The 12,167-nt window shown below is 32.8% G+C and overlaps 1 protein-coding gene and 1 long non-coding RNA gene across 4 annotated transcripts in view; both read right to left on the reverse strand.

Annotated features, from left to right (window-relative positions):
• MNAT1 (MNAT1 component of CDK activating kinase) overlaps positions 1 to 12,167 on the reverse strand; it is a 255,557-nt gene that overhangs the window by 226,827 nt on the left and 16,563 nt on the right. The gene's annotated exons all lie outside the window — the stretch shown is intronic.
• LOC130679499 (uncharacterized) lies at positions 2,411 to 8,473 on the reverse strand. Its single transcript, XR_008992478.1, has 3 exons — positions 8,134 to 8,473; positions 5,660 to 5,723; positions 2,411 to 3,730 (listed from the first exon to the last, which is right to left on the reverse strand). It is a non-coding gene; the product is annotated as an uncharacterized LOC130679499 (long non-coding RNA).

Raw genomic sequence — 12,167 nt, forward strand, 5'->3', positions numbered from 1 at the left:
TTTCTAGCCAAGTGGCAGTCACAATTGATTGCTTGGTGAAGCATACATAAAACTCATAGAAAAGCCACTTAATACCATAATATAGAGCCATACAACAGAATGCCTTAAAATACTTTCCAACATTCACTCTCTTGGTAATCTGTTTGAAACCAAATATAACCCATTATAAGGTACTGGAGTAAAGAACAAAAAATTTTCTCATAGAGATGAGACTTGTATCACAGTATAGTAATTATGTCATTACATCAATGTATAGTAATTACATCAAAGAATTCTCATAGGAATCTTTTTCTCCTGAGAATTAAGCATGTGGTTTCTAACAATGAGAGATTATTATCTCCCAGTTGATGATGCACTCACTACAAAGTTAAAGTCATGCCTCAAATTGAAACAGCAACCTGCTATGTGCTAAGAGAGCACACAATTTATTTAATAGGAAAAAGAGGGAAAAAACTGAAGAAAAACAGAATCAATAAAATATAGAAAAGGGGAAAATATGAACACCTGATTTAAAAAACAATTAGAGCTAACCATTTCAAACAATAAGGCTTCTCTCTCACTTACCAACTTTACATTTCCCTGTATGGCCCCGGAAGATGACTGGTTAGCCAGAGACGGGTAAGATTCCTCAAGGGAGGAACAACCTAAGACAGGCACAGTCGCAGGGGGGTCATCAGGTGAGAAATTGGGGATCAACAGAGGTTAGGCTTAGAACCTCACCCCACCGTTCTGAGAGAAATCTTCTGCATACGTGGATGTTTTATTGCCCTTGTCTAGCTTGGATTAACACATAGTCTACAGGCACACACCTGATCATCTACATTTGCTCTCTTACAACACTAAACTATGTTTTCTACCTTTATCTTGTATCTACCTACCACTTCAGCATTTTATTAAAAATAATAATAATAAAGAGAGAAATGTGGTATCCACATATAAATCAAGTATAAAAACCAAATGAGTATTCATATTTGAACTGACTGTTTATAGTTCATAATGCATGAGCAAAACCAAAAGTTTCTGTGATGACTGCCCTTGTACTGTTCACTATGTAACTTATTCATTATGTAAGAATTTGTTCTCCATGTAAGAACTTGTTTGTTATGCCTCAGAAGATTGGAGACTGACGAAAATTAGGCTTGGGGTGGATTAATGATTGTGCATTGAGCATTGACTCCCCTATACAGAATTTTATTGTCGTTAACAACCATTTGATCAATAAATATGAGAGATGCCCTCACAAAAGAAAAAAAAAAGGACAGACTTCCAATGGTAAAATAAATAAGTAACTGGGATGTAATGTATAGCATAAGGAATATAGTCATGATATTGTAACAGCTTGGTAGGGTGATAGCTGGAACCTAGAATTATGTATATAAAGGTTTTATCACTGTGTTGTACACTTGAAACTAATGTAATGTAATACTGTGCATCAACTACCCTTCAATAAAAAATAATTATCTAAAAAAAAAAACAAAAACAAAAAAAACAATTAGAATTTATCAACTCATAGATCTAGAAAGATTGATCCGATTAGCCATAACAGTAATTTACATATGCTAGAAACTGTCAACCCACACACAAAACAGTTAAAAAACACATTTAAATTAAACTATTATTTACAAAGCAAGATATAAGAAAGGAAAAACAACCCATAAAACCTTTAGTGTTACACTCGATAACCAAAGAAACCTAGTAAGATGGCAAAGATAATCTATTATTCTGTAACTATGAATATGCTTGCACACAGTAGTACTCATTATTTATTGCCTGAAAGAGGCAGTGAGAAATTTAAAAGGAAAATATAACCCTGAAAAGAAATGTACCCAAAAAAAGGAAATATAACCTAAATATACAAAAGCTTCATTGCAACTGTTTGAAACATTTATTAACCAGACATAAACTCTTAAATGCTATGGTAGTTTAAGTTCCTACCTTAGCACTAACAATTGAAAAACAACCTGCAAACCTGAAAAAACATAATCCCAAACTGTAAATAGCAGGTACTTTCTTTTTCTCAATTACTAAGGGCTCCTGAGTAGATTATAGTTTTCTCTCAGAAATCTGTTTAAAAAGTTCTGAGATTACTTTGAAATGTCTGCCTTAGTTAAAACCCAAAATTTATTTTAATATTGTAATTTAAGGGCCAGGTGACTATCAAATGATTGTCAACACCAGACAACTATCTAAACTTAATTATTCCTAGAATTTGTGACATGGATAACCTTCTGTTAAGAGGGACTCCTTCCCACACTAACTTAACCCAGTTCATGAGCAGAAAAAAAAACTGCAAGTAAATATACTTTGCTTCACGTTCTAAGTTAAATAAATAGATCATGACAAACAAACCATGCAACAACAACAAAAAAAAAAGACAAAGAAGCTACATACATTATATACATTTTTTCAAAGGAACCACTGTTCACAAACATCTAGCAAGAAAAAGTACAATAGCCAAAAGAGTTGAAGAAAGTCATTTTCTTGAACTCAAAATGTGAAAATCTCTGGTTATTTTCTTTATGCTCTTTTGGGGAACTCACTAAAGCTGCTGTTGAATGAGCGCACCTACACTGCCATCATGGAAATCAATAATGCACCTGGTAAGAACACAAAAGACTGACTCACCTGTGTGGAATGCATTATCCTTTGAAAAAACACCCAAGTCTGGTCCTAAAGGGCACAATGTACTTTCTACTGGACAACAGGAGAATGATTTTTCCTTGTCCTGCTTTCCAGCTGCCCAAAGAATAGATCTCATACTAACTGTAATATGACTCTTTTTCACGAGAGAGAAACTGCTTACTAACAATAGCTGTTTCACACAATTTTATTTCTGAATGTTCTTTTAGAGTTTTATTATTCAGAAAGTTAAACGTTTTTAAACTAAAACTCCAATCTGTGTATTTGCTTAAAGCACAAATATCAAGGGAAAAAATGCTTTATGTTCATATTCTTATAATCACACTGGACACTTGCTACCAAATATAAATATGAACTGCAATAGGTATAACTGATTGCTGTGGATTAAAACCAACATAGCCTTTATGAAATCCTTAGCATTGCAAAAGTATGTGAGGAAACAGGCACTTTTATACACTGTTGCACAGAATTAACTGCACTTCATTAAAAAACAACTTAGAAAGAGCTATCAAAATTTCATATTCTTAAATTTTCATCATATCCGTATACTGGAATACATGTATTACCTAATTGCACAAAACCGTATGTAACTTTAATCTTAACACATTTCAGCTTCTCTCATTTTTATCTTCTCCCTATCCAAACTGGCTTCAATTTTCTGCTGTTATTTAACTAAAATCTAATGAGATCACATATCCAGATGACAGTATGTTCCCCTAGCAGAACAAAAAATCTAAATAAACAAAAACCGCCCTTATAAGTATCTTAAAAATATTTTTTAAATCATAGAATGACTATGAAATCTCTCATTTGAAAGTTATTTAGGAGACAGTTTAGTCAGGATTTAGTGATGCTTGGATATAAGCCAAGAACACAAACCAAAAATGACCCCCACATTTCTAACCTGGGTCTTCTGATACATTTGTTGGTGCCACTACCCTCCACCATCAAATTACACTCCTCAAATGGCTACAATAATACTTACCATAACAATTATTATGCTGTATTGTACCATTTTGTCTATCTTCCATATATAACCATGAGGCAAAGACTGCCTCTTACTCAGCTTTATATCATCAATTCCTAGTACCTAGGAAGTGCAAAAAGAACAGAAAGTTTGAAATAAGCACCAGTCTAGGAGCACTGCCTGGAAGAGGAAAAAAAGTCTAAAACCCAAGGAATGTATGAGCAGTTTCTCCTATTTGTAATCTCTGTTCCTAATGTTTTTTCTATATATTCCAGAGTAAAAGATAGAAAGAGAACCTCTATGACATGACCAAAAGTTCTAAGACAGGTAACAAGGGTATAAAAATTTGGAATGTATTAACCAAACTGCATTTTGTCTTCTGTATTTCTCTGACATAATATAGGAATTACATGAGTGATATTCTAGGAAATAAAATCTTGCCCTAAAACCCCAAACGCATTACAGCTGCTTGTTTTAAATGCTTAGGAACATATTATAGTATTTTCAAAATAGAATATAGTGTAACTGTACCAGACAATTCATTTTAGTCACATCTCAACTGACTGCCAGAAAATGTCAAACATTCTCCTGTGTGTATGTGCAGACAGTAAAGAAAAAAATGCACAAAAGTTTTGCAAAATCTGGAATTGCATTTAGACAAAATTTTCATTTTGGCTTAAATACGGTCTGTAAACTGATATAACTTAGAATAATAACCAAAAACTGAGGGAAAGAGCTAAATGAGAGCAAGGAATTGACAGATTAGTGTGAATTTTTATCTTTTACATCAATTCCTCCAGCTATAACAACAGAAACTACTTTCTACACCATTAGTTTTAAACAGGAAATTTTCAGCTTCTTGAAACTATTATGCGTCTGAACAATTTCTGCATTAGTAGAAAGCTACATACTATTTCTTAAAACTGATCTCTTAATGAAATTTGAGAGCCCCTCACTTGGGAATTCACAGATGATGACTTCTTAAAATCAAGTTCCAGTCCAGATCAAATAGTCATACTAATACTTCAAAAAAGTCAAAATTAAATTGAAGAACAACTGTATAATACTTCATAAATTAGTTATCTGCATATACAAAAGAGCTCACAGATTTTGTCCAAAACTTTGCAAGGGCATTTACACATTCTAAAAAGAAATTAATAGTATTAAGATATGACTATTTTATAAAACACACATTTGTATTAAAAACTGAAGTCCCTAAAGACCACAGCTTTAGGCCACAGGTATGTAGCCTGATAGAATACAAGAACGACACCTTAGTGAGTCAAATTATACCTTCCCAGTAACATAAAACTTTAGACTTGCTTTATTTTCATTTTAATTGATTTCCAATTTAAAGAAGATCCTAAAACTGACATCAAGATTTTTCCATCCTCGAGGCTTAACTGTTAAATGGTGAGCAATTTATAAAACATTGTGAAATATAATATACTATGTAAAGAAAGCCCTTGATGATCACTTCTAAACATTCAGCCTCCTTAGTAATGGGAAAAATCACTTTATCTGCTGTATAAATTCAAATTTCATGTACAAGAAGGCATTTTCCAAAAGTAATGGGACATTATCTGACAGTGAGTTTTCCAGACAACTATTAGCATACTCCAAAATGCAGAAGTTTTATTTTAAACATTTTTATGTTACTTTTCCTATAATACATGTCTTCAACAAATGTGTGTGCTAGTTGTATGCTGGCTGAATATAACTAAAATTTTTCTTAATGACATAGAGTTCTCATTATGAACATGGTGTGCAATATAGAAATCAATAAAACTTAACTTTCATGTCATATTCCATTAAAATAATCTAAGTATCGCAATGAAATAGTCTACTTTTCCCTAAGAGGACATTATAAGCTTCACAAGCATTCTGTTAATGTACAATGACACTACATTATATGCATATTTACTTGCATAAATTCACTTACGTGTTCAACAAAAAAAGAGAGACATTTTTAAAAAGCAGCCCACATCACCAGCCTTTCCTCTCAGTTACTATACACACCAGAGTAAGCATGAAATGAGAGATATCACTCACCTGCTCCCTCATTTGTACTCAGTTCCAATACCTCTCCCGGGGTGAGTATCTTACTAGACTGTATCTGTGTTTAAAGATAAGTCTTTTCAATACAATGCCAAAAAAGAGCCAATTATTACATTCAATATTCAGCTGCAGAAACAATGATTTGTTCCTGTGCTAGAGGGAAAACTGGCTGTTCTGGGCTTAGTGAAAACATCATTTACCCATACTGACAATTTCTGATCTTATCAAGGGTAATTCTTACATTATGCATGATTTCTACCTTACACAACTTCAGAATATAAATTCCACATAAGTTTCAATACCACTGTATCACTTATAAGAACAAATCATAAGCAAAATAAAATATTTTTATAAAGAATTAGCCCCTCAAATTGCTATTTCATGTATTATTTAAAAATTTAATAGGGACCTTAGTCAATGATAGGAAACTTAAAAATAATTTACAGGTTATCCAAGCAAAGATCCTTAACAAAATATTAGCAAACCAAATTTAACAGTATATAAAAATAATAATACATCATGACGTTAGGATGAGGGCCAGGAACATAGTACAATTTAACATTCAAAGATCAATCACTGTAATTCACCATACTATCAGAATAAAGAGAAAAATCATACGGTCATTTCAATAGATCAGAAAAGGCATTAACAGAATTCAAAACCAGTCCATGATTTTAAAAGGGGAAAAAAAAAACTCTCAGCAAACTAAGAACAGTAAGAAACTCCCTCAAACTAATAAAGGGCATCTTTGAAAAATTTACAACTAATATATTTATAGGTGACAATTTTATCCTCCCAAGACCAAGAACAAGACAAAAGTGCCCATTTTCACTACATGACCCAGCATTACTGTAAAGGTTCCAATATTGCATTAAAGCTAAATAAATAAATAAAGACTGGAATGAAAAAGTAAAACAGCCCTATATATAGATGATGATTGTTTACATAGAAAACTTCAGGGAATCTACAAACTAACCACTACAATAAATGAATTTAGTAAGACTGCAGGATATAAAGTTAATAGACAAAAAAATTAGTTGTACTCTTACATACTAGTAGCACTGACAGGAAAGTAAAATTTCTTTAAAAACACCATATATAGTCAAACAAAAAATACAAATTACCTAGGAACAAATAAAAGTCCAAGACTACCTCTACATTGAAAATTAAAGATATTGCTGAGTGAAATTAAAGACTTAAATAAATGAGAAGATGTATCATGTTCACCAATTGGAATACTCAAGAATGCAATTCTCCCCAAATGTATAGCAATCCCAATCACTAGTCCATCAGGCATTTTAACCAAAGTTGATAAGTGGATTCTAAAATTTATATAGAAAGGTAAAGGATCTAGAAAAATCAAAGCGATTTTTAAAATAAAAAAAAAAATTGGAGGACTTATACTACCTGATTTCAAGACTTACCATAAAGCTGCGGTAATTAAAAGTTTGGTTGTACTGACAAAGATATGCGTAAATCAGTGGAACTGAATAGAGTTTAGGAACATAACCACAGTCAATTGATTTTTGACGAAAATGCTAAGACAACCTGTGAAGTTCTTGTACACAGAACAACAATAATAGTATTATACACAGCAGTAATAGTAGTATAACTGCATTCCGGTTCCCAAATGGGATTCCAATGTGTGTAAGTATGTGGGAGGGGGTCTTCCCACACATTATATCAAGCAATTCTCAAAAACCAGCAGGTGTCCAAGAATTCAACTCAGTTCTGATGCTAGCTGCCCAGAGACTGGACTGCCTACCAGACTGCCCTCCACCCCCAACTCCAGACGCTGGTCACAAGCCCAAGGCAGTTAACCTGTGCTTCTGACCTACCGGCTGCAGATTGGAGGTCCCAAAGACCTCCCCCTTAGGCTCAATTAATTTGCTAGAGCAGCTCACAGAACTCAGGAGATCATTTAAAATACCACAAAGGATACAAGTTTATGGTCAAATGAAGAAACACATAGGGCAAGGTCCTGAATAAAGAAGCTTCTATCCTCCTAGAGCTTGGGGCCTGGCTCAGTGCCACATGGGAGCATTCTGGTTCCCCAAGCATAAAATTTCTCTCTGACTGAGAAGCAGGATCCAAGAGAGCAGAGAGTGATAAGCTCTTCTCAGGGGTTTTTGTGATGGCTTCATTGCATAGCCATGATTGACTAAATTATTGGCCATTGGCTGATTGAACTTCCAGCCCCTGCCCTTGAGTGGGGGGGGGAGGGTCCAGAAGTCTCTTATTAACCTGACAACATATCCATTTCACCTTTAAGACAGCAGTATTTTCAGAAACTGTGGATGAAGACCAAATACACCTGGGAAATATATATTTGATTATATGAATCACCAAACATGTTATTTCTTATGACTCATTATATCACACAATGCAAAGAAGAAAGGAAAGAAATTTTAATTAATGGTGCTAGATCAACTAGATACAGAAAAAGACAAAAACAAAAACACTCTTACCTCATATCATACACAAAAATTAACTCCAAATTCAAAATCCTCTTGAATTCAAAAATCTCTTGAATATAAACATGAGTAACTTTTTTCTAAACACAGCTCCTCGGGCAAGGGAAACAAAAGCAAAAATGAAAAAATGGGACTACATCAAACTAAAAAGCTTCTGTGCAACAAAGGACAAAAGTAGAACAAAAAGGCATCCTACAGTATGGGAGAATATATTCATAAATGACATATCCAACAAGGGGTTAACATACAAAATATATAAAGAACTCACACACCTCAACACCCAAAATGCAAATAACCACATCAAAAAGTAGGTGGAGGATATGAACAGACACCTCCAAAGAAGAAATTCAGATGACCAACAGGCACATGAAGAGATGTTCCACATCCCTAATTATCAGGGAAATGCAAATTAAAACCACAATGAGATATCACCTCACACCAGTTAGGATGGTCAATATCCAAAAGATAAGGAACAAATGCTGGTGAGGATGCGAAGTAAGGGAAACCCTCCTACGGTGATGGTGGGAATGTAAATTAGTCCAACCATTGTGGAAAGTAATATGGAGTTTCCTCAAAAAACTAAAAATAGAAATACCATTTGACCCAGGAATTCCACTCCTAGTAATTTACCCAAAGAAAACAAGACCCCAGATTCAAAAAGATATATGCACCCTTATATTTATCACAGCACTACTTACAACAGCCAAGATATGGAAGCAATCTAAGTGTCCACCACTAGATGAATGGATAAAGAAGATGTGGTACATATACACAATGGAATATTATTCAGCCATAAGAAGAAAACAAATCCTACCATTTGCAACAACATGGATAGAGCTAGAGGTACTATGCTCAATGAAATAAGCCAGGTGAAGAAAGACAAGTACTAAGTGATTTCACTCATTTGTGGAGTCTAACACCAAAGCGAAACTGTAGGAACAAAACAGCAGCAGACTCACAGAGTCCAAGAAGGGACTAGTGGCTACAAAAGGGGAAGCATGGAGGAGGGAGAGATGGAGAAGGGGATTGAAGGGCATTATGATTGGCACATATGGTGTGTGTGGGGTCACGCAGAAGACAGTACAGCACGGAGAAGACAAGTATTAACTCTGTGGCATCTTACTACACTGACAGACAGTGGGGTGGGGGGGGGGCTTGATAATATAGGTGAATGTAGTAACCACAATGTTGATCATGTGAAACCTTCATGAGAGTGTATATCAATACCTTAATTAAAAAATGTTTAATTTTTAAAAAAGCACTCTTACCTCATATCATACACAAAATTCAACACCAAATGGATCACAGATCTGTATGTAAAATCTAAAACTATAAAACTTAAAAAGTTAACACAGGCCTACCATACAACCCAGCCATGCCACTCTTACATAGTTATCCAAAGAAAAAAACAAAAACACATGGTCAAACACACTTTTACATGAAAATTCAAAGTAGCTCTTTTGTAATACTAACAACCAGAAACAAGCCAAGTGCCCATTAATTGGTGAATGGATAAAAAAACTGATATATCTATATAACAGAATACTTCTCAGTAATAAAGAGGGATGAACCATTCATTGATACACACAAGATAGGTGAATTGAATCTCAAAATAACTGTCATAAAAAGTAGGCAAAAAAGAAATATAGACTATATAATTCCATGTAAAATTGCAACAAAAGAAAACTGACAAGAAAAAGCAAATCAGTTGTTGCCTGGGGGTGGGAGTAGAGAGAAAAATGGAATACAAAAGGGCATAAAGAAATTTTAGGGTGATAGGATTGTTATCTTAATTGTGTTGATTTTTCATGGGTGTATAAATATGTAAAAACTGATTAAATATATACTTTAAATATGTACAGTTTAATGAATAATAACTCTACCTCAATAAAGCTGAAAAAAACAAATAAAAAGAAAAAATAGGTAGTATCTATCAAAATTTTAAACATATGCTCTGCTGTTACAAATGTATCTTATAAGCTATACTTGCACATACACAAAGGATGGGCACAGAAAAAATTACAAAACTAAACATCTGGAAACAAAATTTCCATTTATTTATATATATATATATAATATATATATATATCACAGGTTAAGTAAATAATGCATTTCAAAAAGTGGAATAATCTGCAACCATTTAAAAAAATAACATATCTATATGCTCAAACATAAGAAGTTATCAAAGATATATTAATGAATGAATGAACTACATTACAGAGAAATTCATACAGCACAATCCATTTAATTTTTTGAAAGAGAAATGCATATGCAAGGAAATTGCTAACTGTGATTACATCTGGTTGACCAGTACCCTTCACATATTTAAAATTCTCTATTATTACAAACACTACATAACAATTAAGATTGATACCACCATTCTTAATAATAAAAATAGTAAGTGTCCAATAAATATAAACGGCTATATGCCAAGCATAATATGTCAACCAGTTTGTACAAATTGCCATTTATTTATTATTCACAACAAGCCTGTAAAGTGGGTAGTATTATTTTTATCACCATTTTAGAGATTTAGGAATCTGGGGTCAAAAAGCCTTTGCTGACGGTTACACAACTAGTTAAGTGGTAGCACATGGATATAATTCAGTTTCTTTGATTCCAAAAATTGATGCTTTTAATCACTACACCAAAATATCTCCCTATAAGCATAATCTAGAAACCAAAATACCAAGAATGAATACAGTGATTGGGAACACAGTATTAGTACAGAGAATATAATCAAAAAGCACAGATTTAATTTCTAGGTCTACTTTTTGGTTGGGGAAAAAAAAACCTTGGTATTTACATATGCATGTAATTGTTCTCTGTGAGGTAATTTATTAATCAATCCACTTTGGCCATATGTTTTCAATAATTTCTAGTTTGTTACATTCTAACTTCTACATAAAATAAATGTTAGTTTCTATCCTAATTCCAAATAATGTAAACCCAAAATACATAAAGCAAAGAGTAGACACAAATAATGTATTTCCCAAGGGTGGATTACAAGCACTAAACTTACACTAGCTGTGGCAATTTATTATTATTGACACCATCCCTTCTATAAATTGTATGTTTTTGCATTTAGTTGCAGCACATTACATAGATTGCTTTTTGCAATTAACCTCCCAAAGGAATTAAATATTAATGAATGTGCCAGATACAATTATGAGAAATAAGACATTCATCATCTAAATAATGCAAAAACATCCATTGCAACATATTACATTTTAGATCTTAGAAACATATTTAAACTACTGTACCAGTAAGAATTTTGACTTTAAAATTTTGCTTATCAACCTCAACTTTCAAAAGAAAAACTCTTTGTTATCAGTTGATTGATTATAGGGTAAATACAGATAAAAAATTTTTATGCTAAATTTTAAGACACCAATTGTATTAATTTGGCAATATTAGCATTTTTTGAAAAAGTAATATGTAGTTCAGCAAATTCCTGTTCCATAATAATTGCACATTATATAAATCAATTTCTAATTGTTCATTTGTGTGTGTGAGCACACATACCAGAATTAGATGGTAAAAATTTAAAGAAATGCTCTGTAAAAGTATCATTTACTATTTTTTCTGTTGTTAAAATGTTTTCATTATTATCCTCTAAACAAATTAAACAGACATCTTTAAAGTATTTTAAAATGTGACTAAAAATAAATGCAGGCATTAAAAATTAAATTCCTAATGGAGAAAGAAAATAGAAATATGCCCTTTAATGGTCAAGTGTGATCCAATAGACCTCAAAATATAACATCTACCATGTCACAACACAATCCTATTACTTTTTAATATCCACCCTCAGATTTTCTACCCCAGCTCCACAGAGCAGTAGCACAAAATAAGACCAAACAGAAAATATTTTGGTAACATCTGATACAGTACTAAAAACTGATGCTCTGTTTAGAGACAAGTCACTTATAGTTAGAAAGTAAACACTGTAGAATTATTTATGAAGAAATTATACTTAACATTGGTAAATTTCAAGACATTTATATTTTAATGGAATGAATTGTTTG

The sequence above is a fragment of the Manis pentadactyla genome, chromosome 11, assembly GCF_030020395.1.
Source record: "Manis pentadactyla isolate mManPen7 chromosome 11, mManPen7.hap1, whole genome shotgun sequence".
NCBI classification, from domain to species: domain Eukaryota; kingdom Metazoa; phylum Chordata; class Mammalia; order Pholidota; family Manidae; genus Manis; species Manis pentadactyla.